The sequence below is a fragment of the Octopus sinensis genome, linkage group LG6 (genome assembly GCF_006345805.1).
Source record: "Octopus sinensis linkage group LG6, ASM634580v1, whole genome shotgun sequence".
Taxonomy (NCBI): Eukaryota; Metazoa; Mollusca; class Cephalopoda; order Octopoda; family Octopodidae; genus Octopus; species Octopus sinensis.
The window spans coordinates 47,633,028-47,660,793 of NC_043002.1; the positions used below are offsets into that span (position 1 = coordinate 47,633,028).

A 27,766-nucleotide genomic window follows, 5' to 3' on the forward strand; every position below is an offset into this window, starting at 1 on the left:
ATGTATACACACACACGTATATACATTATCTTTAACTTGTTTCAGTCAATGGACAACTGCTATACTGGGAAACCACATTGAAGATTTCTTTTTAGTTGAACAAACTTATTTATAATTCTAGTATTTATTCTATCAGACTCTTATGTGAAACTGTTAAGTTATAGGGACATAAACAGACCAACACCAATTTCCAAGTGGTGGTGGGACTAATATTGGCACAAACACACACACAGACATGCATACATACACACACATCTACTGGATTTCCACACAATTTCATCACACAAATTCACCCACAAGGCCTATAACAGAAGACATATGTATAATGTACCATACAGTAGAGTTAAATCCAAAGCTATATAGTGCCAAAGTGAGATTCTTGACCATACATCTATGCAGTGTGTGTGTGTGTGTGTGTGTGTGTGTGTGTGTACATATATATATTTATATATATATGAAATAAATGGAAATCCTGTAGTAGAGTATGCAGTTGGTCAATCTAATATAATAGATGATCATTGATTCATTGAATTAACAACTAAGAAACCGAATGTTCCACCAACATAGAAAACGTTCATGTAATTTCAGATAGAATCAGTATGAAACAGCATGGTGGTGTGACAAACTCGGACCTTTGGATTACAATTTAAATTCATTTGATGGGCTTCTGCACAGTTTCCATCGGCTCAATTCACTCACAAGCCTCAAGATCTCATACTGTGAGATGAAACGTCAGTCCTTATGATAGTAAAGCAAGCTTCTGAACCATTTAAACATAGTGTACCTTCCATATATATATATATATATATATATATACACAGACATGCATATAGATCCATATATATATATTCATGTTTTTCTTTTATTCTTTTACTTGTCTCAGTCATTTGACTGTGGCCATGCAGCAGCACTGCCTTTAGATAAAGAAAGTGACCTCAGAACTTATTCTTTGGAAGCCTAGTACTTATTCTATTGATCTCTTTTGCTGAACCACTAAGTCATGGGGGTTGTAAACACACCAAAATTGGTTGTCAAGTGATGGTGGGGGTGACAAACACAGACACACAAACATATACATATATATGACAGGCTTCTTTCAGTTTCCATCTACCGAATCTACTCACAAAGCTTTGGTCAGCCTGAAACTATAGTAGAAGACACTTGCCCAAGGTGCCACGCAGTGAGACTGAACTTCATACCACACAGCCACACATGTGTCTATATGTATATAAATATATATAAATAATCAGAAAACAAAGAAAAAACTCAGATTAACAAACACATTGACTGGACCACACTTATAGTTTATTTTTTAATTCAAAGCATAACATAGCGAATAGATGACATAACAAATCTTACAGCTGTTTCATTTGTAGCCAAATGCTGTCTATAAATAATTGCGTAAAGCCAAATGCTGTCTAGAAATAATTGCGAGAATAAAAGAATTTTATTTTCGCAATTATTTATAGACAGTGTTTGGCTATGGATGTGGAAATGGCCATAAGGTCTGTTACATCACCTATTTGTTATGTCATGATTTGTATTAAAAATTAAGCTATAAATGTGGTCCATCTGATGTGTTTGTTAATCTGAGGTTTTCTCTATTTTCTGATTATTTGTATTTGTTTCCTGATAAACTCTTGTTTATCCTGTTGTTACCTGCACTCTACGTGCATAGTGTGCCTGCACACCAATGCCTGGGGATAACACGAGTAACAGATACTGATAGTACATATGGATATTTTATCCCTAAGTTGGTTATTATAACCACTAACTCTGTTTGCACTATAAACATATATATATATTAAAAATGGGAAAGGTTGGTTTATGGGATTACCTTAGGTTTCCCATCCTTAAAGGGGGAACCTAAGATAATCCCATAAAGTGGCCTTCCCCATTTTTAATATATACTGCTCTACATCTTAAAGTGTGCTTCTTCTTTTGGATTTATGTTTTTTACAAATGATCTATCTATCTATCTATATATATATATATATATATATATATAGAGAGAGAGAGAGAGAGATAGATATTGGCCTGCTCGCTTAGCCAGCGGGGTGATGTCATTCGAAGGCTAAAACAATGCGAATGCATTGTGACCAGCGATGTGTAACAACATCTGATGGTCTGGTCAATCACGTGATATATAGATATATATATACACTTATATATGTATACATACTTATACAAAATATATATGTATCATTTTATCTTTTATCTTTCACTGGTTTCAGCCAAGGGCTCAGGCTATGCTGAAGCACTGTCTTCCAGTGTTTGGGTTTCGTTTCTGTATTGTTTTTGGTGAAGCACCAAGTTGAATAGAGCTGCTCTTCTTTGAGCCTCCTACCATGGTGTGGCTTCATCTTGATATTTCAGGTGTTTGTGTAGATGCTCTTGGAAGACTACATCTTGCAAATCTCTGAGGTTGTTTGGCAGAGAGTAAACACACACACACACACACATACACACACACACATGAGGGGATGCTGAAGAGTTCCAGGCTTTGGGTAAAAGAATGTGCCGGAGGATCAGTTTAATTATGATTTTATTCTACATATTCTACAGTCAGATTTGCACACTTATTGCAGCAGTCCTTCAGCCTTACCAAGCCCTATAAAAGATCCTGGAAGGTCGGGCCTCCAGCCAGGCCTTCTGCAATACCCTTAAAGCCAACCACCTTTCAGCACCCCCTCATATATATATAATCAGCTTTAACTGTACTAGATCAGTGCTTAGAAAAGGAATAGACCCTACAACGTTATTCAAACCTCATATCTTTCATAATCTGAGTTATTGTATTACCAAGTTCTCTACAGAGTAACTGCTATCTCTCTCTCTATCTTGCTATCCCTTCTCTCTATCACTTTCGCTTTCTCTTTCTGTATTAATTTTCCTGGTATGAAATGTAAATTCTATCTTGATAAATTTCACATTTGTTTTTCAGGTAATTTATCAGACACTCAGGTCCCAACTGCTTACTAGTGTCCCAGAACCCATCTTTAATGTATATTGTTTTTTTAGATTTATGCAGTTAAAATATTAGCCTGTAATTGATAAATACTCACACACATACACACACACTCACAATACATACATAGTACATACATATATATATTATTTCCCATCTAATCATTCCTTTCAGTTTTTGTAATACTCGATCTCAGTAACATCAAAGTTGCATTTCCTCAGGAAATATATTCATGTATACTGTGGAAACAAGATGAGGTATTTGACTATTGAACATTGACAGTTTAAAACCATTGCAGTGCATTGCAACAGGAAAGTACGCTTAATTCTATGTCACAAGTTACTTAGCAGTAAGCTAGAGACACATTGCTTTAGAAAATAATTGCAAATGAATATCCTTTCATTGATGGATAGCCTTGGATATAAAGCATCTGTTGACTGTATTTATGACACAAGTGCTTGGTACATATGTATGGATGTACATATAATAGTAGTAAGAAGGCATAGAATGCAGAACTAATTTTATGTTCAATTTGTTGCCATCTAGTCATTTTTCTTCCATAGTATATGTAAAATTACATTATTGAAAATGTCGTCTTTTTTTTTTTTAATAAAGTTCATATTGCAGGGATTTATAAAAACATAATGCAAATTGAATAACATACAGAGTTTCCTTCATGGGTCCAGCATAGATTAATATATATGTGCTTGAGGACGGGTGTATGTATGTATGTATGTGTGTGTGTGTATATATATATATATATATATATATAGACACACACCTGTTCATAAGCACACACCACACACAGAATTTATAAATTCTGTACTTGGAATGACCAAGTTTAAATACTGCTGGATCTCACTCATAATGTATTAGAATCTTACATTGTCTATAAACTCTATATTTGGAAGGACCCGTTTTAAATTCTGTTGGATTTCACTCATAAATTATTGGAATCTTACATATATACCATTCTGCCTAAAAAATGGATCTATAACTTCAATATCCCTACATATCTTACATCTATTTTCTTTCCTCCACCTCACTCTCTATTTTGTATCCTATCTAAATTAACTATTACTTAACCATCCTCTCACACTGTCTCCGATGAAGGGATATAATGAAAAAATATCCTGGAAACAGCTGTAAGACCTTCTAACTATAAATGTTCTAATATCTACACAGCCTTGGGTTTTTTTCTCATTACGCAAAAAAATCTTATATATATATATATACACACAAGGAAGTATGAGCGTGTGTGTGTGAGTAATGAAGTCATGTTTGTTACTTCTATGCAACATAGAATACATAAATACATAATTCAATATTTACAGCTAAGAAAATAATTGAATAGAAAGCAAAATAAAGTGAAAAGAACATTCTTTACTTTCCACTGTGTGTGCATATGTGAATCTGTCTTTCTGTCTCTCTGTCTATCTATCTATCTATCTGTCTATCTATCTGTCTGTCTGTCTGCCTGTCTGTCTGTCTCTGTCTCTGTCTTTCTCTGTGTGTGTATATATATGCACATATTTCTATATATTTGCTTGTGTATATTGATTATATAAACACGCTGTATGTGTGTGTGTACATATATATATTATATTATATCATATTATATATATTATATTATATTATATATATATATACACATACTGTTATTTGAAATGTAATAGAGCATGAGAAAATATGTTTTTAAGCATGTGAGTATGCATGAAACACGAAATATACCTTTATATACTGAAATATATAAATCACAAAGAAGTGTAACAAAACTATTGGTTCTATTATGTATCATGGAAATTTGGGAACAAATATGTTGATTTATCAAGATACAAACAGGAGATACCCTTTTACACTTTAACTTGATGCAGCCATTGAACTCTGGCCATGCTTGTAGAGCAAATAAAACAAATCAACTCCAATACTTATTTTAAATTTAACTACTTATTCTATTGGACTCTTGTAGGAACATAAACACAAAAATACCGGTTGTCAAGTGATGGATGGGCAAACACAATCATAAGGACACACGTACTTACATGCCCGCACACACACACACGCATTATTATTATTAGATTCTCATCAGAGGTGGATACATCAATGGCCATATCATGTTGAATACAACAGTTTTCATCCAATCACTGAAGTTAAGCAATATTGAGCCTAGTTAGTACTTTGATGGGTGACCACTTGGGAAACCCAGGTGCTGGAAGCATCTCACACTTTAAAGGCAGTGAACTGGCAGAATTGTTAGCATGCTAGGTGAAATGCTTCGTGGCATTTCATACATCATTACATTCTGAATTCAAATTCTGCCATGGTTGACTTTGCCTTTCATCCTTTCGGGGTTGATAAAATAAGTACCAGTTGAGCACAGGGGTTAATGTAATCGACTGTTCTCCTACCCCAAATTTCAGGCCTTGTGCCTATAGTAGAAAGGATTATTATTATTATTATTATTATTGTTGTTGTTGTTGTTAATACAGTACAATATTCTCATATATGCTACTTTACCAAAAAGTTTAATTCAAGCATTGAGGTAACCCCAGTAATCCTCAGGAAATGCTAAAAGGATTAAACTATTCTTTTCTTGATGATTGATGGGTTTATCACAAACTTTGTATGAAACCGATTGGCAAGGTGAATTATGAGAATATAATATTGTATTTTATTAATAATATACATACATATGTATATATGTATATGTATGTGTGTGTGTGAGTATGTATTTATATGTGCACGCCCACTACATATAAGTACAAAGGGCTTTCACATATTTTATGCCCACCAAATTCCCTTGCAAAGCATTGGTTGACTTGGGGCTATAGTAGAAGACACTTGCCCAAGATGTCATGTGGTGGGACTGAACCCAAAATCACATGGTTGCACACTTCATAACTCTACTTGCACCCATTCAAAAATGAACTGTAAAAAACACATCCTAAATGTTCAGTATCTTGGGGAATAGGTCCAGTGTGATTTAGATATTGAGTGACAGCTTATGAAATTATTTAAAAGTAAAATTTGCTGATTATGAAAACAAAATGCTTGTCTTTTAGGTCATATAAGTTTTTCATTATGTGGAAATGTTATTTCTTTGTAGCTATGTTTTTTCTACTTCATCTTGTGTTAATCATATACTGCTTTTGTAATTTAAAGAACAGGTAGTACCAAATCCAATAAAACTTTCTACAGCCAGTACTGCTGGTCACTTTTTATGTGAGCTCTAAGGATTTTCTCAAGTGACATAAGTAAACTTATTAATCAAGTACTTGAAAAATAAATAGTTTTAGGTGTAATTTTCATGCTTTACAACCGACCTACCTACCTACATACATACACACATACATACATGCATACAAACAAACAAACAAATATATGCATATATATGAATATATATATATATATATATATGTATGGGGGTGGGTGTTGTGTCAACTGAAATAGCAGCCGAATGTTGGAAATGTTGGCTTTGGGATTTAAAAAAAATTTTATACTATGTTAAATTATTTGGAATGTCCTTCATTGTAAAGTATACATCTGAAGAGAACAGTTTCTTTGGAATTGATATAATGTTCTCATTTATTTCTTTACTGCCCACAAGGGGCTACACATAGAGGGAACAAACAAGGACAGACAAACGGATTAAGTTGATTATATCGACCCCAGTGCGGAACTGGTACTTATTTAATCAACCCCGAAAGAATGAAACAAACAAACAAATATATGCATATATATGAATATATATATATATATATATGTATGGGGGTGGGTGTTGTGTCAACTGAAATAGCAGCCGAATGTTGGAAATGTTGGCTTTGGGATTTAAAAAAAATTTTATACTATGTTAAATTATTTGGAATGTCCTTCATTGTAAAGTATACATCTGAAGAGAACAGTTTCTTTGGAATTGATATAATGTTCTCATTTATTTCTTTACTGCCCACAAGGGGCTACACATAGAGGGAACAAACAAGGACAGACAAACGGATTAAGTTGATTATATCGACCCCAGTGCGGAACTGGTACTTATTTAATCAACCCCGAAAGAATGAAAGGCAAAGCCGACCTCGGCGGAATTTGGACTAGAATGTAGCAGTTAACGTTTCTGCCAGCTTGTCGCTTAATGATATAATAATATAATGTCCTCATTAATCAATTAAAGGAGTTGTTAGAAGCAGCTGTAATGCATCAATACCTGTCCTTCATTTGTAATTTATTTATATATATATATAAATGCATATAACCAGGAATTCATACTGAGTACTACATAAAAATACTGAGATTTTATCATATTCAAACTTAGCTTATAATTGCATATAATCCAGTGTAATGAGGGAAATAATTCTCAACTTCAAAGATACGAACAAGCTCTACAATATAGTTTGAATGCATTTTTTCCTGCTCGTAAATTCAAACACACATGGGCATGAAACTGAGTGAGGCTCAGTTTTCTGCTCCCTTCAGCTTATTATAATCTTTCAGAGTATTACAGAAGCTTAAGACCAGTTGTCCAAGCGAACACCTGTATACTGACAATCTAGTTCTTATTGCTGAATCTGTATTAGAATTACAGGAGAAATTCCAGAGAAAATAAGGAAGCAAAATCTAGAATCAAAAGACCTCTAAATAAATTTAGCAAAAACTAAAGTTTTAGTTGGAAAGAAAGGAATCAGAACCCCACAGATACCAGAGAAATAGATGTACATGATATTCAGAAAAGGAGTTGAATATATTATTATAGAATATGGCGTACTTAGAGTAAACTATGAAGATACAGGAGCTGTTGTCAGATCATGGGCAAATGTATGAAGGCTACCTTCTTCAAGGTAGCCTTCATACATGGTCTGTGCACAGAAGTCGGTAGGAAGAAAACACATCAAATAAATACTTTCAAATATCTGGAAGGCTCCCTATATGTAACTTGTAACTTCTGCTACCTAGTCTGCTGTGTTCATTTATCAAAGTGAAGAACAAATCATGGTATTTGTGTGAGGGTTATGATGCTGCTTGGTAACAAGATGTGAGCTTTGAATGCAGAGAGACAGTAAAAGTTAAAATGAAATGAAACAAATATGCTGGATGTGTAATGTTAGTATGCTCAAACACTAATGGAAAATGGGTTGAGAGGGACAATGGATATATAGTAATTAGATGTAATGGGTAAGGGAGAAGATTGTGCTGGAAAAGCATGTGATAGGTACGGAAGACGTCAGTTCTATAAAAGTGCTGAGCTCTCATGTGGGTGGAACCTGAAGAATGGGAGAAACTTAGAAAAACTTGGGATGATGCTTGAAGGAAAATACAAATAACTGATGATTAATGGCACATAGTGTTGGAGAGGTTATACCCACCCAAGTAAGTATGGTAAAATAGACACAATGTGTAGTAGTGATTGAGGTTGGGATGCATTGTAGGTTCATCATCTGTTGCCCTATCCTTCTCTTTGTTACCCTCCCAGTTGTCATTCACCCTCTCTTCTATCACTGTATTGCATCAGCTGTACAACAAAGGATGGCATCAGATTTGCCCATATTCAATCTCCTCTACAATCACTTTCTTTATTACTAGCCATCATTGTCTCTGTCTCACATTACTCTCTTTCTTATCACCCTCTATTGACATCCATCACTCGCCCTGTGTCTATCACTCATCCTCTTATCAGGTGATCTCTACAACAGTGCTTCACTGCAACTTCCTTTCCCATAGCAACCATATCTAGCCTGTTGTGCTTGTACTGGGTTGCTGATTTCACAGGAATATTCTACCAGTATTCATAATTTTGAAAAGTGTAGATGCTCAATGGTTGTAGTGTGTTTTTGGTACAACTATCAGGACATTACAAACAGTTTTAGCAACAATGCCATGCCTCATGGGTACATTGTATTTTACAGATATTTTGGGGAAGGTATTGATGATATGAGTGATATCTTTCTCACTGGCATTGACACTTTCTATCACAGAATGACAATTTTAAGTCATCCATATCTCTTTTATTGCATTTAGTAGCTATGTATGTATGTATGTATGTGTGTGTGTGTATATATATATATATACACATACATACATACCAGCACAGACAGTGTATATTATCATAACAGCTTTCTACCTCCTGTTTGAAGAGAGGTTATATGCCCGCATCCATTGGAGTCTGACGAATCATCTAAAGCTAACTGTTTTATGGATGCAAAACTATTGGTCACTCTATGGCCAGGCATATATTTAACTTCATGTAAATATATATATATATACATATATACATATATATATATATATATATATATATAATATATATATATATATATATATATATATATATATAATTTATTGCAACTATATACTGAGACAAAGAATGTGTTCAAAGTTCAAATTAAAATTTTCTGTTGACAAAGAATGGGAAAATCCATAGAATGAAAATGAATTATTTCGTGGAACAGTTTAATATTAACCAAAGATTTAACCTGTCACTTAATATTACCAAATATTGCAATAAAAATTGTTGGAGGATGCAAAAACAGCCAAATTGTTCAATAATTATAATTTAGTTGTTATCATGGCAATATTGTAAGTGAATTTTCTTTTAATTGTTTGTTATGGATAATAATTATACATGTTTTACTGAGCAATCTATGTTCAACAAACTCCCTTCTATCCAGCACCACTGGGATTGGAGGGCTGCCAGATAACTGAATATTCTGATAATCTGATTAGTATTTTTTAAATTACCATAGCATCTTAGAAAACTCATTAAAGCTCTATATATATACATTAGCTTTATTATTAATATTCTGAATGTAGTAGAAAGGAGAAAAATAGGAAGAAATATAAACAAAATTTAAGTAAAGAACAAGCTTCATTGATCTAATAGAATACAGCTACTGTAAATGCAATAAAATAAAATTCCCTTCCAAACTTTGAGGAGCAATAACACGTTTTTAGATATAGTAAAAGCTTTCTTTTAAAGATAATTAATTTAACTCAAATTAACACAAATTCTCTTGGTTCTAATTAACATATTTTCGTATATTTTCTTCCGAGTACTAGTTCCTGAGAGTAATTATCGAGAAGGAGATTAGTGTAGTAACTTCTAGTTACAAATGTTATATCAAAATGTTTGTCAATATTTCAATACACATTAGTAAACTACCAATTACATTTGAGAGATGCTCTTCAATACTAAAGCAATAAACAATTTACTCTATTAGTATTCTTGCATAAGATAACTAAAACATAGATGGTTTGCTTACTCGATCTTTACTTAGAAATGTATCGTAGCATCAGATATTTCCATATGCATGAACATTTCTTGCAGTTCTGTGAATAATAGTCTGAAAAGATTAACGACAATATTCTATCTATGAAAATAGGGTGCTACTTTCAGTTTTGTATTCGTTTGTTGTCAAATATTTACTTAGTTATCTCTGCATTACACATTTGCTTTTAATGGTAAAAGAATAATACAAACTCTTTTGTTAGATAATATTTCAGTTTATCTGCTTGACACTTGGATGGATTGTATAGTTCATCTATAAACAGACAAGTATCAGATCCATAAACTAATAGCTCCCTAAAATGCAGAAAGGAGACAAGTTAGGTTAATCTTCGTAACAGAATTAAATTAAAGTTATTTCTTTTCGAATTATCATTATCCATGCCGTGATATTAAAGACCCTAATAAGAAAAGGAATTTCATTATCTTTCTAAAACCTATATTTTTTTATCCTATATGTTGTCATCTGCTTATCAAGTTTCTGTTAATGTCACCTGCTACTGTTTAAATGCTATATCAGTTCTTGTTAATGTCATCTATTATTATTTCAATGCTGTATCAGTTTCTAGTTTTTTTCCAGTTAAAAGTTATTACATCATAATTTAATTTTTTGTTATTCAATTCTGAGAAAATAAAAATAGGAAACCTAATACTTTTCAATCATTGTTTTAAATCATTATCAAATATTCAAATATTTTAGCCGTTTATTCATAAAACTCATTAGTCTTCTTATATTTTTGCTTTGCCATCTCTTTGTGTCAGGGAATTTTTTGTGTAGATTTTGAATGTTAAGTATTCAGTAGAGTTGGTTGAGAGATTGAAAGCATAACAGCTGCAGCTGATAACTCTATTATTTAAAGATGTAATTCAAAGAAAATACATCTTCAATAGAAAGAAGTATAGTGAGGAATTCTATAAGAGTTATGAATAGTCAATGTATTTGTATTTGTTAAACAAACAGATCAAGGAGCAGCACTTATCAAAATAAGCATACATATCTATTGTATGGCAGATGAGCATATTTAGTACTTAGTTACATAGGAATACCACAGGTACTTGAAAATATGCTGGCATGCTGGTAAAATGTAGCTACACCTTTTCTAGTAAAATAAAAAGGAATGAGTGTCTAGCCCAAAGGTCTAGATAATGATAAGAGAAACTCAGGACCAACTGATTAAGTATTACAAATAATAATAATAATAATAATAATGAGAAGAAGAAGAAGAAGAAGAAGAAGAAGAAGAAGAAGAAGAAGAAGAAGAAGAAGAAGATATATCTCAGAACAATAAACTTGAGTAGCAAAAGTTTTGATCATATCTCTGCTAAAATAACTGGAAAGGTATATTGAATGATGGCAGGTGATATGGAGATATGAAGGGGTTCTTTTAAGTAATGATATTAATTTCATTTTATGATAGTTCAAGGGAGAATAGGGAATCATATCTGCAAGAATAGAAGCCCCAACCAAATGAACTCCATTTAATTTTTCTGAAATCTTGTTAATAATTTTAGAATATTTCTTGGGGCAAGAGCTTAATTAGAATATTGCCTTACATGCTGGATAGTAATTTTCATATTTGTTATTTTAAAAATTATATAAAGTAATATTTATAAATACAGAACAATACAGATAACAGAAAATATTAAAAATTTATTTTCTTCTACTTTTAAGATAAAAGTATCCATATAATAAAACCATCAAAGCCAACACAATGTATGTTTGCATTTTCTAAACCCATATAACATGAACTGTTGTTACAAATGCTCAAGTTGAATGCACTGTCTTTGTTAAACTTATTTCATATGAAATTGTTACAAAATTTCCATAAAGTTTCAGAAAAATCTTTGAATCTACTTGATACAATGTCAACTTTTTCACATAACACAAACGTCATATTCAACAATCTATCTCAGATATTTTATTGCTTTCATCAGATCAAACAACTCTTGTTTCATGCTAGTTTGGTATTTTTTTTTTTTCAAATAGACTTACTTTAGTCTTATAGGTAAACTAACTGTTTTTACAAACAGTTCAAAAATGCAGTGAAATGTTTTCTTGTGGGGGAAGAGGAAAAGTTTTACATATCAAGTAGGATTCTTTGTTTGGCAGTGATTTTATCCTACTGTCTCATAACCAATCAGTTTATTTCACTTTTGAATTGATTATACTCTCAAACTGGTGGAGCTGATCAGCATTAATTTCCTTCAATCTTACTATTTATTCTTTGTCTTTTTATATTTTCTCCTCTGAGGAGGTGCTGCATTTCATTATTCCACATTTTCATTTCTAATTTCTTCATATTTTCCATAAATATAGGTTTGTGCTATACATACCTGATGCCCCTAACCCAAGGTATTGGGAATTATTACAATATAAGAACATTTATCTTTCTGGGAGCTTACCATCTGTAATCTATAGTCAGAAGCATGGCAGATTTGATTTCTGATTGCTACATATGCCACTAAAAAATTATGCAATGATAACATAATCTCATTTCTTTTCCCTCATATACCCAGTGCTTTGTGCCAAACCATTATGAAAATAGAATATTATTGAGTAGGTTAAATTTAATGTGTGAATGAGTATATCTGTGTGTGAGTGGGGGCATGTATTCCTTTCAACCCACTAAGTAAGCAAAGAAAAACAATGAATATTTTAAATATGGATTTCACTAAATTTCTCACACATAAGTGCACACACACACACATTCATGCACGTGTACACACATGCATGCACGTGTACACACATGCATGCACGCACACACACACACAGACCCTCCCAATATATATATATGTATGTTTGTAAAAGTTTTCCTTGGCTAGAAGCCTGGCTGAGCCTTTATCTGTTATTAAAAAAAAAGTGTTGCATATAGTAGTATATCTGGTGTGATATTGCTAGGTTATAAAGGATTATAAAACATAAAATATCTGCTGGATGTGATATGTGGAGTTGGTGCACCGTTGAATACTCACCAATAAAACAGACAAGGAATCTCTAAATGGTTATACCTAGTAAAAAATTACAAACAAATCTCCCTCAAATCATACCCTACCATCTTCAAAAACAAAGTGAAGGACATATTGCATATTGTAGTCTGAAATGAACTATGTCTGAAGAGCCACGATGGACATGGTTTGAATGCCTTTAATCATCAGTTTATAATAACAATAACAACCAACCAATACATCTTAGTAAAGCTAAAAATGAAATCTGTGAATGAACTGGAGCAAAGTATTACTGTGTTTATTTGAAAGGGACTTCACTTGAATATTCCCATGCCAGACATAACTGTATCAATCACAACTACCAAAGAATTTCACAAAATTTCTCATGAGCAAAAAAACAAAAAAAACAATAGTGCTTGCTGTAAAGAAGAAAGTGTCCTATGAATTTAGTTGTGTGAAAGCAATACTGATTGTTACACAAGAAAGACAGATAGGCAAGTTGATGTAAATGCCGAGATGTTGAATGTGAAAGTAGAAACTGACAACATAAGAAATTTGTCTTATTAGGGCATAAAATAAGTGGAAGGAAAGTGGAAAAGTAATTATGTTATGTTTAGATCAAACAAGGCTACAGGAAAAGTAGTTAGCACAGATCATAGAATATAAGGGACATGTAGGAAGATGCTACATTAAAGAGTTATTGACCACAGCCAACAAGGAATATTTTACTGTTTTTTCTGTTGCTGAGATCTAGTTAATATTGTTTCCTCTAATCTTCAAGTGGACTGTCATTTTAGTATAGCATCTGTTCAAGGGAAGAGATATACTTAGTCTGTATGTGAAAATATACATATATGTACATATCCAAACACACACACATATATGCATGTGTGTGTATATATATATATATATAATATATATATATATATATATATATATATATTATATATATATATATATATATATGTATATATATGTATGTATATGACTTTACATCTACTCTCCATGCTGGCATGGGTTGAACAGGTCATCATGATTTGAGTCAATCCTCATTGGGGACTACTTCTCCTATGGACTGGTGCTCATATGTGTCACTCTGCTTTGTTTCTATGATTGGGTGCATTTTTTTGTGGCACCAACACGAAAGAGGTTGAATAGTCTAGGAAAAAAAGTGAAGCAAGATATGCTGGGAACAAAAGGAAAAAAAATTTCTTAGGTTTTAAAAAAAATTATTTTTCTTTGTCTGATAAAATATAGTTTCTTCCACAATATATATGTATAACTGATAAAATAGCTTTCATGAATAAAATATATTTTGATATTAAAATGACAGATATCTTACAAGACACAGTAGAAAGAAAAGTTTAAAATGATGATTTACAGTATAAAAAGTTCAACTTCTTTGCACTTCTAGATATTTATTTTGAAGAATCAAAATTATTCTCAAGAATTTACCAAAATTTCAATTATTTCTATTTATTGCCTAAGACATATCGTATATTTATTTTTAATAAGGTCCATTTATTGTATTGTAGAAGGAAGATATACTAGGCTGAAGGAAGTACATAATTCATACAAGCATTGCTGCATACCTTCATCCATTCACACACATATAATTAACAAGAAATTTTATTCAATATTTTCAGTCACCACTTACAAAGAAAGTGATAAGTTATCACCCATGAGAAGGCCCAAGTTAAAATATTTTCAATGGAAGCAGAAAAGATCCTCATTTGAAACAACTTTGTATGTATATATATATATATATTTATATATATATATATAGGTATAATTTTATATTGTTTGAATTATTGAAATATTCCAATCTACACATTAAAAGTATGTGGCTGGGTTATATATCACAAATAGAACATACAATTTTTTTTTCTAATAGAAATAAATATTACTATTATAAAAGCTACCTATTATTTTAATAAATAATTTAATATAAGATGAAATCCATCAGAGTGTGAAATATTGGTTAGAAAATTGTTACATCTCAAAATATTTTCCTGAATATCTCAAAACTCAAGAATTGAATTACAATTAACAACATAAATAATAAATAAAGAAATTATCTAATCTAATATAGTATCCATAAGTTCTATGAAAGAGAAAAAAATTAACTACACAGGATTTATATGTATAAACACACGAGGAAACTATATTTGCACACATTCACTCTTGTATATTATTAAGCTACATAAAAATAACAACTAATGTTATAAAAGTATCAAGTATTCTGTAAAATATTCATTAAACTCTTATTTAGAAACCAAGAGATTTTAAGAATGAAAATCATTTTCAACTGGATGATTTGTAAATGATTAACCAGGAACAGATCTGGATTGCAACAATATACAATATATATATATATACATATGAGAAAGAAACAAAGAATAATATAGAACAGTGAGAAAGTATTGAATATCTGCATATTTTGCAGTAAGATATCAATATTTTAAGAAAAGTTGACAAATATACCAATAACAATGGTTGGAAAGAAAAAAGAGTAACTCCTTCATATTTGTTATAGCATAAAACAGACAAGAATAGAGATGCAAAGATTGTGTAATTGTGGTCTTTTGCAAAACACTAAGTTTTATGTTAGCAGAACAATCCATATCAAAGCAACAATGTATTGTTTTTTCCTTCAAAGTCCCTGTAAATTCAAAGATTAGCTAGAAATCTCTGAAACATATTTACAGTCAATTATTTAGGAGATGACAATTTCAAATTTTTTCTCAGAATTACACAACTGTTTGCTTTTTCTTTTTATAACTGCAAATGTACAAAACAAGAAGAAAAGGAATGTCTATTTAGCAACATTGACAAAGGAACATTCATTTAAACCCAAATGACTGCAGAATAGTTTGGAGGCAAACACCAAGTTTTATATGGTGTACATTTTCAGCTGAGATAATCCACATCAACTTATGATGTTACACAGAACAATTTTTATGGAAGAAGAAATAGACTAATAAATAAGTAAAGGAAATCTTCAAAACTGAAAGAAAAATGAATAGAGAAAAATGAGATTAGTTTTACTAGTGTTTAAAAGAAATAAATGAGTAATCAAATTGGTAATAAAGAATGAAAAAGAAATGTGAATAGAAAGATAGACATTTGTCTAACTTGCAGAAAGCTGCAAACTATCAGAAATGACAGAGCTATGAGTCACCAAATTCAAAGTAAAGAAATACAAAGTCCATTAAAGTTAGAGGCATAAATATTATAGGCCTCAGTGCAGAAAAACTGAAAAATCTATCTAACATATAGGCACAGAGCAAGCATATGAAAAAGAACTAATTCCTCAGATTTATAGTCTTTTTTTTTTCAATTAGATGGGCATGCTTTTAGAAATTTTCACTAGATATTTAAAATTATTAGACACATTAGAAATTATAATGGATTGTATACAATTCTGAAAGCCTCAGGAAGAAAGCCAGATACAAATTGGGAATTCAAAAGCTATTCAGTTGGTAACAGCAGATATGAAGGAATGAAACTTCAGTTGTATATGATCATTGAACATTACTCCACATTGCTAATTTAAACACTAACCAGTCAGATTACAAATATTCAAACACTGACTTTGAATTTTTTTTCAAAAACTGAATTATAATTTCATTTGACAATTATGACAGTATGCTTTAGCAATTTTATACATTTTTATTTATTGTAGAAAATAAAAATATTAAAAAAATATTTTGACTTACTAAAAATTAAAAAATCAAATTCTAAAACTTCACAACTCCATAAATCAATATAGTTTATTAATAGGTTGTTGACATATAGTTTATCAATACCTAGTTTATGCATGCTTGATGTATTATTACAATTTTCACATGTAAATTTAAGTTTTTATACTGTTTGGTTTCAGTCTCTAAATATTTCTTGTAAAAATTAAATCTACACATTTAGACTTTGATGGTTTTAGTATAACATTTTTGATACTATGTCACATATATACCTGAAGCACTATCTTCAGAATTAAAAATTATCATTAAATTACATTTAAAGGCTATGGTTGCAGCAAGTAAAGTTGTCTTTTGTAATATTAAGGACTGGTTCAAGTCCATAAAAAAAATAAAATAAAATAGAAGTAAAAAAAGAAACAAAAAGCCCATGAGATTCTAAAAACTTATAAAGCATGCGAATGAAATGAAAACTATTGACAAGAAGAACCCATGCAACCTTTTCCATGAGATTATGTATGTATTCTACCTTATAAAACACAGTACAAGTGTGAGGAAGCTATTTTACAAATATGTTTGTCATAATAAATTTCAGTAACTTGTGATGTTAGGGTAAAATATAAATACCGATAACATAGAGGATTTCCTATGAAATATTTTTAAAAGAGATCAAATAGTGAACATTTTTTTAAATTGTTTCCAAAGGAAAATTAACTTGGCTGAAAAAATATAACTGAGTATTGACTAAGAATTTACAACTTTACTGTGGCCATAAATTCAAACTATTAATGCTAGTTATAAATGCCTTTTATAACTAAGAGAACTTGTGGTATAGTGGTTTACATTTAAACAGATTTTTAGCAGATTTTTTTATGAAGTATTTTATTGAAATATTTCTTTAAAGGTACTACAATTATTACTAAAATAAATTTTATCAAGCTAGTTTGTATTTGCAAAATAATTGAATTCAAAATGTGAATCTTCTTGTCTATTTCTTGTCTTAGCTCATAATTAGTACTTTCTAAGTTTATTCTGATTTAGATTAAAATCTGTCACTGTTTCATAAAATTTTCAAGAAAATTTCTCTCATTCTTTCTTATAAAATGTATATAATAACTGGGAACATTATTCTAAGACGAGCAAGTGATGCTTCTGATTCACAGTTATATCAACAACCTCAACATTTTAAAGTTTTCAAAATAAAAACCTAGCAAGCCCCGCAACAAATAAACCGAAAAAAAAATTTATAAACATTTTCTGGTCTGGTTATCAATCATTTGATATAATTGATAATAGAAAACATACAGAATCATTTTCGTTGAGAAGTGGGCTGAGAATTTGAATAAAATATGAGTAAGAGGGAAAGATATTCAATACAACTTAGACAGAGATTTAATATGTCACTGTGTATCTCAATAAACTATTTCTATGCAAATTCAATGATTTCTTTTTTTGTGAATAATGTCAAAGACTAATGTAATGATATAAATGTATATAGCATAATGTAACATGTACACACACACACACACATGCACACACACACACACACACACACACACACACATACACATACATACAGCTTGTATAAAGTTTAAGAATTCAAGATATTTGAGACTTTTCAAATGCTTAACTTGCCTTGAAGTCAAAAGGCAATGAAATATTGTGCTATTTTAATAATAAGCCATCTATGATTGATTTGGCAGCTTTTCTCAAAACTAGTTTCAAAAGTTAAAATGTCAAAAGAGTAATTTCTATACTGTAGAAAAATGTTTGCATCAAGTTCAAATTGAAATAGACAATTTAACTTTTAAGGACATTTTAAATGTTAAATTGACAAAGAAATAGTTACACTTTACACAGACCAGGAAGGTAACAAGGAAATTAAATTAAGAATATGAGCTGTAAGGAAGGAGCCACAGACAGAGATTTTAAAAGTGTTACTAAAAGAAACCATTAATGCTCTGCATTAGATGGTGTTGGAAATTTTCTAACATATATATATGTATATTCTTCTAACAACTTATTCAAAAGTTTTTATTGAAAAAATATTAAATGTGAATTAGTTCACAACAAAATAGTATATTTAATCTTAATCATAGTTCATAATAATTTATCATATAAGGAGAAAATATAAATTGAAGAACAAAAAAGTTACAGCAGATCTAATGAATGAGTTCAATAGTTCTTGCACTATCAGCTTGGCATCTTAATATTATAACAAAATCCTTATTTATTAGAAAATGTGACAAAATAGGCTTCAGAAAATATAATCAAAATATCTTAATGAGTTCAGTGAAAATAATTTGCATGTATATATGTATATATGTATGTGTGTGTGTGCATGTGCATATATATAAAAAAGCATGTATATCTATGTATAATATATATAAACACACCCACACACATACATATATGCACACACATACATATATGCATGCACACACACCATGTATGCACACACACACACACCTACAAATATGCACACATACACCTTTGTGCAGAGGCTCATATACATGATATTAATATTTATGCATGTGTTCACAAACTCCCTCATACACACATACATGTGAATATAAATTACGCATATTAATAAATAAAGACTTTTCAAAGAACATGTCTATTAAATATGAAAGACTAGAAATGGGAAGGAATAAACAAAAATGAAATAGCTACTGCTGTCAGGTGGTAATTAAATCCACCCCCTCCCTGAAATGAAATGTATTACTACTTTCCAGTTTTATTCACTAGTATTCAGTCTCCTTTCTAAGTTTATGATCTATGCACAGTCACAAAGAGATTCCATATATATTTCCATACAGTATTAATTTTCATTGAACAAAAGCAAGAGATATCACCTCGTTAACACAACTTCTATCTTCACCCCGCGATATAATCATATCTGAATAGAGATCAATCCCCTGCCAATTTTGTGAGATAATTGTAAACAAATATTGTATGATATATTAACTAATGAGATTTGGGTGAATGAGATTTCTATAGAATATGTGTCCATATAAACAAATAGGAAATATGAAGTTATGTTTGACATATGCAATGGTAACCTATATTCAGTCTAAAGTGATGCTATAAAATGTATTTGGTTGCACACTAATACACTAATATAATCATAAATGAAACAATAAAATGCATAGTACCCAAATTTGAGATGCTGGTTCAATACCCATTTGACTTCAACTAATTTTTGTTTTTTAATAGTTGCTAAATTATATATATTTTTATTGTATGTATGTAAGTGCATATCACATGTCCCTAGTGCTCAAGTGTAGTGTTAGCTGTAATGTTTAAATGAACTTAAAGCCTATAGCTATACATGTATTAGAAGGTAACACAGAAATTGAAGAGATGTATACTATTTGAAATTTTTTATGATCAGACTTTTTATCAATAATGTTTTGTGAATATAAACGGAATTGATCAAGCCAAAGAATTAGACTTAATTTCCTGATAAGTCAAGAAAAGGTCAATTTTTTCTGTAAGTCCAAGCAAAACATGAACAAAGAGTATTTTAGCTAAAATTGAAAAATAAGAAACTTTTAAGGAAAATATCTATAATACATGAACAGTTTTAGTTTAAAAACATTTATTTTTAATATTTACAAAGCAAATATTAAAAGGATGGAAGATGTGCTCCTTGACATGATGATATATTAAAAACAACTTTATTTTGTGGAAATTCCAAGACAATATATCTAAAGGAATACTATATGTATACAGCTATTTCGATATAGGGAGATGGTGAAAGACGAAGGGATATGATATACTCACATGTAAGCAACAATTTCTTCTTTAGTGCCATTATTTTCAATGCTAAAGTTTTTCTTACCTATGTATTTTTATAACTACTATTATCACCATTGTTAAAAGTTCTTATTGTTTAAAGTAAGGTCAGCCCTGACTGAGTAAGCAAAGGCATTTCACACCTATAACATACTTTTCTCATTTTTAAAGCATTTTGTATCTAGCACTACATTATTTATTGTATCGTTTTTTGTTTGAAATTGTAAGGTGTAATTTGAAGATTTGACAGCTGTTTTTAGCAATTCCAACGACCATATTGAAGAGCTTTAACTAGCTTGTCAATACTAAATTACATTCTAAATAGATGATATGCAATGCTTTCATTTTTGCTCAAACTTCTTATGGGTACCAAGTATCTGAAATTTGTAAAAAATACTTTTGTATTATAGACAAATTTGTCTTATTAATGAATCACAAAAGCCTTCCCAATCTGATTAGATGTAAAGACCTATATATGAGAATGAAGGGAAGATATGAAATGTTATGTCAGTGGAGATATGTATGGTTTTCAAATTCATAGCTGAAATATATTTCTAATCCTCACTATTGTAATAATCTCGTGTATATTTAAGAATTCTTACAAAAACTGCATGTAATTAAATTTTCTCATTGTTAAAGACGTAATGAATCCAAAGTGTATTTGTTTGTTTTACAGAAAGTTGTTTCATCTGAAGCAAGCTCAATGAAAATATAACATCTATGGTGCCAAGTTTTTATCTAATTTATTATGCTTCACCTAAACTATGCTGTTTCAAAAATTATAAAACCATTTTACTTAATCCTGCTTGTATCATTTTTAGTTTTCAAGAAATGAAAGTGTAGGACCTAGTATTTGCAGTTGGCTGCTTTTCTTTAACTCACTTATTTAAGCCTGTTTACTGTAATATTTGCCTTTTTACAAATGTTAATGGGTGGGATTGATATAACCTGTTTGAAGACAAGGTAAGTTAATCTTCAAATATAATTCAACCCAATCTAAAAGAAAAGTTGTATCTAAAACTTTGGACAGAAGTAGCAGCTATGAGTAATTTCTTATTAAAAATATCATATATGATGATATAACCATTGCCGGATTAAGTTTTCATACATTCTTGGCAATAGTTCAGGTACAAATGAATTACCTATTTAATGACATGGAGATCAAATAAAGTTCTTGCAAATTTTTCTATCTGTTGCTTTGTGAAAGTTTTGTTGCTTGAACCAAAACTGTTCTTACAGGAATTTTGATCTAATGATTTTTGCTTTAGTCAATCAGGAACTTATATTCCCTTAGACCTAGAAACTGAGCACTGGCCATTTATGTACCAAATCAAAGTTTGTCTGTATTCATAAAAAAAAAAATGATGTGCAATGTTCCTATTCACAAACTCAAATTCAATAGATATGAACTTGACTTTTTCTTCAGATTACGGGAATGCTAAATTATAGAGGAGAAATATGAAGGAAAGCAGAGTTTCAGGGGATGATTGCACAGATATGGTAATATCTGATTCCTTATTTAAGATATAGATTTTGGTTAAAAGAAATTTTAAGTAAATCAGAATATAGGAATGGGAAAAAGATAGAATAAAAGACAAAATTTCTTTGCATTATAATACTTCTCAGATAAGGAAATGATAGGTGATAATGATTGAATTACAAAGATGCTTTCAACAGCACATTTCTAAAAAGTAATATATAATCTTTAATATATTCTATATCTATAGAACAATTATTATTAAAAAAGAGAGGGAATACAACTTAATAGTATAAAAATTACTCGAAGAAATCAACAGTAGGGAAAATACTTGTGTTACTTTGGAAAGTCTTGAAACAGTGATAGTTTTGGTTTGATCAGTTAAACAACTGCATGGTTAAATTGATAAGTTTGTAAATTACTGTAAAGTATGAAGCAAAGGTGAAAAAACAGAAATTTATTCACGCAAACGAACACATACAAACACACACACATATACACACAGATAGATGATCTCTAAAATTGAACACAGGAGAACCGGTAAGGGTTTTAAAATCTACCAAAAGGTGAGTTTAGAAAAATTTTGAGTTATTTCATGTTACTGTTTCTATTGAAGAGTTACGAAAGGGGTATGTTGAAATGTTTGATAGTATTAAAGTACTCTTTTAGAAATAGTTCATCATCATATTAATAGTAACTAAAAGAAGATTTTTCAATAATTTCATTAAGAATAAATAAACAAAATTTAAAATAACTTAAAAGAAAATTAACAACTTTACAACATGTTCCAGTGATCTAGATATAAAACGCTAATTTTAAAAAAGGACAATCTCTAAATATTGAAGGTAATATTTACAGACGTTGATGCAGACCGATATTCGGAGAGAAAGTTTTCAATAGTTAGAACACAGATATTAAGTATAATATCTGTTAAGGCAGACATTTAAAGCAGGATATTTTTTATCTCAGAATTGAGAACACTATAGACACAGCAAAGAGGGTGATGACCACTTTCATACTGTATACAAGACATTTGAGGAACATTATTATGTCTTCCTATTCATTAACAATAATTTTCATAGAAAATAGATTGATTTCAGGTTAACAGTACAATAACATTAGATAACATAATCATTTCTTTTCAACATTGCTGAGAAAAGACTGGGAGACATGGGAACAATATTATTAAGCTGAACTTACATTAGAAAGAGTTGAAGAAAAAGATTTTTGAAAGAAATTTTACATTTAAAATGTTAAAATCTAATGTTAGGAAAAAGTTAAAAGAGAAGGTAACTGAAAAATAACAACTATTTCAATCAAATTCTTTTGAATATTTCTTTAAATAGTTGATAAAGATTTTCTGACTTCTCTATTTACCAAAACATGACATGTCCAATTGAAGTTAAAGTCACTACTAGTTTTGGATTCCTTTATGTTTCTTATTTTCTTTATTTTTTGGAAATGTTAGTTGTTCTAGAAAAATCACACCTAAAAAGCTTCATAAAACCTACAACTGAAACTCCTCCCACTTTGTCACAGTCACTACTGCCATCACCAACACCACCACCATCATCATCATTATTATCACCATGGTCATCATCAGCAGCAATTACAGTTTAATGTTATTTATACTATTCAGGGAAAACTTGTAGTCATCTAAGCAATAATATCAATATGCCTCATCAGTGTATCATCTCATCATGTCTACAGATCAAATTTTGACTTATGTGGGTATGTGTGTGTGTGTGTATATATATATATATATATATATATATATATATATATATAAATGTTAGGTTAGTTAAAATATATTTGTGAGTCTGCTAGAGGGAGTAGATTCAACAGTTTTACACCTTTCAGCAAAAGTGAGAATTTTTTCTCCATGGTAACTGCAGTTGATTTGCTTCAGAAGTTAAAATATACATTATTTACATTATTTACATTTGACAGATATTAATCCTCATCTTGTTTGTTGTTAACACAACATTTCGGCTGATATATCCTCCAGCCTTCATCAGGTGTCTTGGGGAAATTTTGAACCTGGGTTCTCAATCCTAAGGTATTTTCCGATATTGTTGTTATTATTATTATTATTATTATTATTATTATTATTATTCAGGTTACTGCCTGGAATCGAACTCAGAATCTTGGTGTTTGTAGCCTGTGTTCTTAATCACTACACCATATGCTCGTGGGTAGTGGTTAAGAGCACAGGCTACTAATCCTAAGATTCCAAGTTCGATTCCAGGTAGTGACCTGAATAATAATAATAATATCGAAAAATACCTTAGGAATGAGAACCCAGGTTCGAAATTTCCCCAAGACACCTGATGAAGGCTGGAGGGTATATCAGCTGAAATGTTGTGTTAACAACAAACAAGATGAGGACAAATATCTATCAAATAATGTAAATAATGTACATAATTCCTCATCTTTTAAATATAGAAGTTAAAATATGTCTCAAACAGACTTCAGCTACCCTGAAATTCCTTTATTCCGCATCTCTACTTACCACTGATATTACTCACTCTCTGTCTCCCTTTCTCTCTCTTTCTCTCTCTCTTACACACACACACACAAATACCAGGTTGAGTCAAAAGTTTTTTTTGATTTTCACTGAAGATTTTCAGCAACTTGTATCTCCATGTTATATCATAAATTTGATACAACTTATTGTCCAATCACTGTTGAACTGTTAATTTCTATTTTCATATATAACATATAAACATTAATTGTCTATTCTTTATTTTACAGCTTTGATAATGAGTGATGAAAGAATTGCAATTCGAGCCGTTTTATGCTACCAGTGGTAAAAAGGACTGAGGGCAAGAGCAGTATCAAAAAATATTAATGATGTGGTTGGCCCAAAAACTGTCAATGAATGTGTGTCATAAAACTGGTTCAGACGTGTCAAGGTAGTTGATATCAGTCTCAAAGACAACCAAGGTCAGGGAGACCTTCTTTTGTGGAAGATGAAACCTTGCATGAAATGGCTGAAGTAGAGACAAGCACAAGGACCCATACATCGTCAGTAAAACTTGATCTTTCACAAAGCACCATCGATCGACACTTCGATAAGCTCAACCTTTTGAACAAATACTGTCCAAGAAATTTCTGATGAACTGACCAGTGACAAGGCTTAATGACAAGTGAACATTCTGTGGAGGCATATGGCCCAGTGGTTAGAGCAGCGGACTTGCGGTCGAAGTATCACGGGTTCGAATCTCAGACTGGGCGACGTGTGTGTTTATGAGCAAAGCACCTAAGCTCCATGCAGCTCCAGCAGAAGGTAATAGTAAACTTCTGCTGACTCTTTCGCCACAACTTTCTCTCACTCTTTCCTCCTGCATCTTGCAGCTCACCTGCGATGGACTGGCATCCCATCCAGGTGAGGAACCTATACGCCAAGGAAACCTGGAAACTGACCCTTATGAGCCAGGCATGGTCCGAGAAGGAACAAACAACAACGAATGAACATTCTGCTAACAACTGCTGGCAAATCCTCAAGATGCTTGGCTTGGGTATCAAATTATAACTGGGGATGAAAAATGTATATTATTTTTGTAGCTCAAAATAAGAGTTCCAGTCAGGCTTCAGAACCTGCTGTCCAAAAAGGGTGGTTTCAACAGAAAGTTATGCTGTGTGTTTGGGGGAATTTTGAAGGGGTGTGGCACTTTGAGCTTGTCCCAGATAATCATGCTGTGAATGCTAATCTTTATGTTCAACAACTGCAGTGAGTATATAATGCTTTGAAAGCCCACTACTCTATATTGACTAATCTGATGCACACTTCTACAGCATGACAATGCCTCAGCACACACTGCCAATGTGACCAAGGGCAAACTTGAGGAGCATGAAGGGAGTGGAAGTGCTACTCATCCAGCCTTAAGTCCAGACCTTGCACCATCAGATTATTACCTTTTCTGAGCAATGGCTCATTTCTTGCATGGTTCAACAATGTGGATGATGTTGAAAACAGATGCAGGAACTTTTTGCCTTTAAATCAGTTAAATGGTATAAACATGAAATTGAGCTTCTGGAGTAAATGGGATATATTTTGATGAATAAACACATTTAATATATAATTTAACTGAACTATTAATTAAAGCTTTAAATACAGAAAAACTTTTGACTTAATCTGGTATAAAGGGAGGCTCTTACACCTGTTTCACAAAAATAATGATAAATATATTTACAATGTTAAAAAGAATGTAATTTCTCAAACAGGATCAGAAGAGACTGTGTAGCTTAGAAGGTTACTGCTCGACATAATTCAAGATAAATCTCACTGTGAAGCAACTTGGTCAAGTGTCTCCTACAACAGTTTTGGGATGACCAATAATGTGTTAGCAAAATTTCATAAATGAAAGTGAGCATTTTGTATACAAACATATCTGTACATACTTACATACATACAAATATATATATATATATATGTGTATGTCTGTATGTATTAAGAGCACAACTTCCATTTACTGAATTATATAAATAAATATGTATATATGTATAAGGTGCACAGTTTCCATTTGCTAAATTATGTGTGTGTGTGTGTGTGTGTGTGTGTGTGTGTGTGTGTGTGTGTGTGTGTGTGTGTGTGTGTGTGCTACATCAAAGTTGATAGTCAACTCTGAGATTCACTCTTAGCTGGGCTGTTTATGACAGTTGTGAACAGCCCTGATAATGGTAAGACTTAGAGTAGACAGTCAATTTTGTTATAATATATATAGGCACAGGCATGTCTGTGTAGTAAGAATCTTGCTTCCCAACACCATGGTTTCAGGTTCAGTCCACTGCGTGGCACCTTGGGAAAGTGTCTTCTGCTATAGCTTCAGGCCAACCAAAGCCTTGTGAGTAGCGTTGGTAGAGGGAAACTGAAAGAAGCCGGTAGTATATATATATGTATATATATATATATATATATGTGTATGTCTGTATGTATTAAGAGCACAACTTCCATTTACTGAATTATATAAATAAATATGTATATATGTATAAGGTGCACAGTTTCCATTTGCTAAATTATGTGTGTGTGTGTGTGTGTGTGTGTGTGTGTGGTGTGTGTGTGTGTGTGTGTGTGTGTGTGTGTGCTACATCAAAGTTGATAGTCAACTCTGAGATTCACTCTTAGCTGGGCTGTTTATGACAGTTGTGAACAGCCCTGATAATGGTAAGACTTAGAGTAGACAGTCAATTTTGTTATAATATATATAGGCACAGGCATGTCTGTGTAGTAAGAATCTTGCTTCCCAACACCATGGTTTCAGGTTCAGTCCCACTGCGTGGCACCTTGGGAAAGTGTCTTCTGCTATAGCTTCAGGCCAACCAAAGCCTTGTGAGTAGCGTTGGTAGAGGGAAACTGAAAGAAGCCGGTAGTATATATATATGTATATATATATATATATATATATTTATGTGTGTCTGTATTCGTGTTTGTCCCCCCACCATCGCTTGACAACTAATGTTGGTGTGTTTACATCCCTGTAACTTAGCAGTTTGGCAAAAGAGACTGATAGAATAAGTACTCGGCTTACAAAGTATAAGTCCTGGGGTTGATTTCTTCAATTAAAATTCTTTAAGGCAGTGCTCCAGCATGGCTGCAGTCAACT

General features: G+C 31.5%; 1 protein-coding gene and 1 pseudogene across 14 annotated transcripts in view; one reads left to right on the forward strand and one right to left on the reverse strand.

Moving 5' to 3' along the window:
* LOC115213470 (agrin) overlaps positions 1–27,766 on the reverse strand; it is a 771,489-nt gene that overhangs the window by 206,724 nt on the left and 536,999 nt on the right. The window lies entirely within an intron of this gene.
* LOC115213622 lies at positions 5,068–5,186 on the forward strand (annotated as a pseudogene).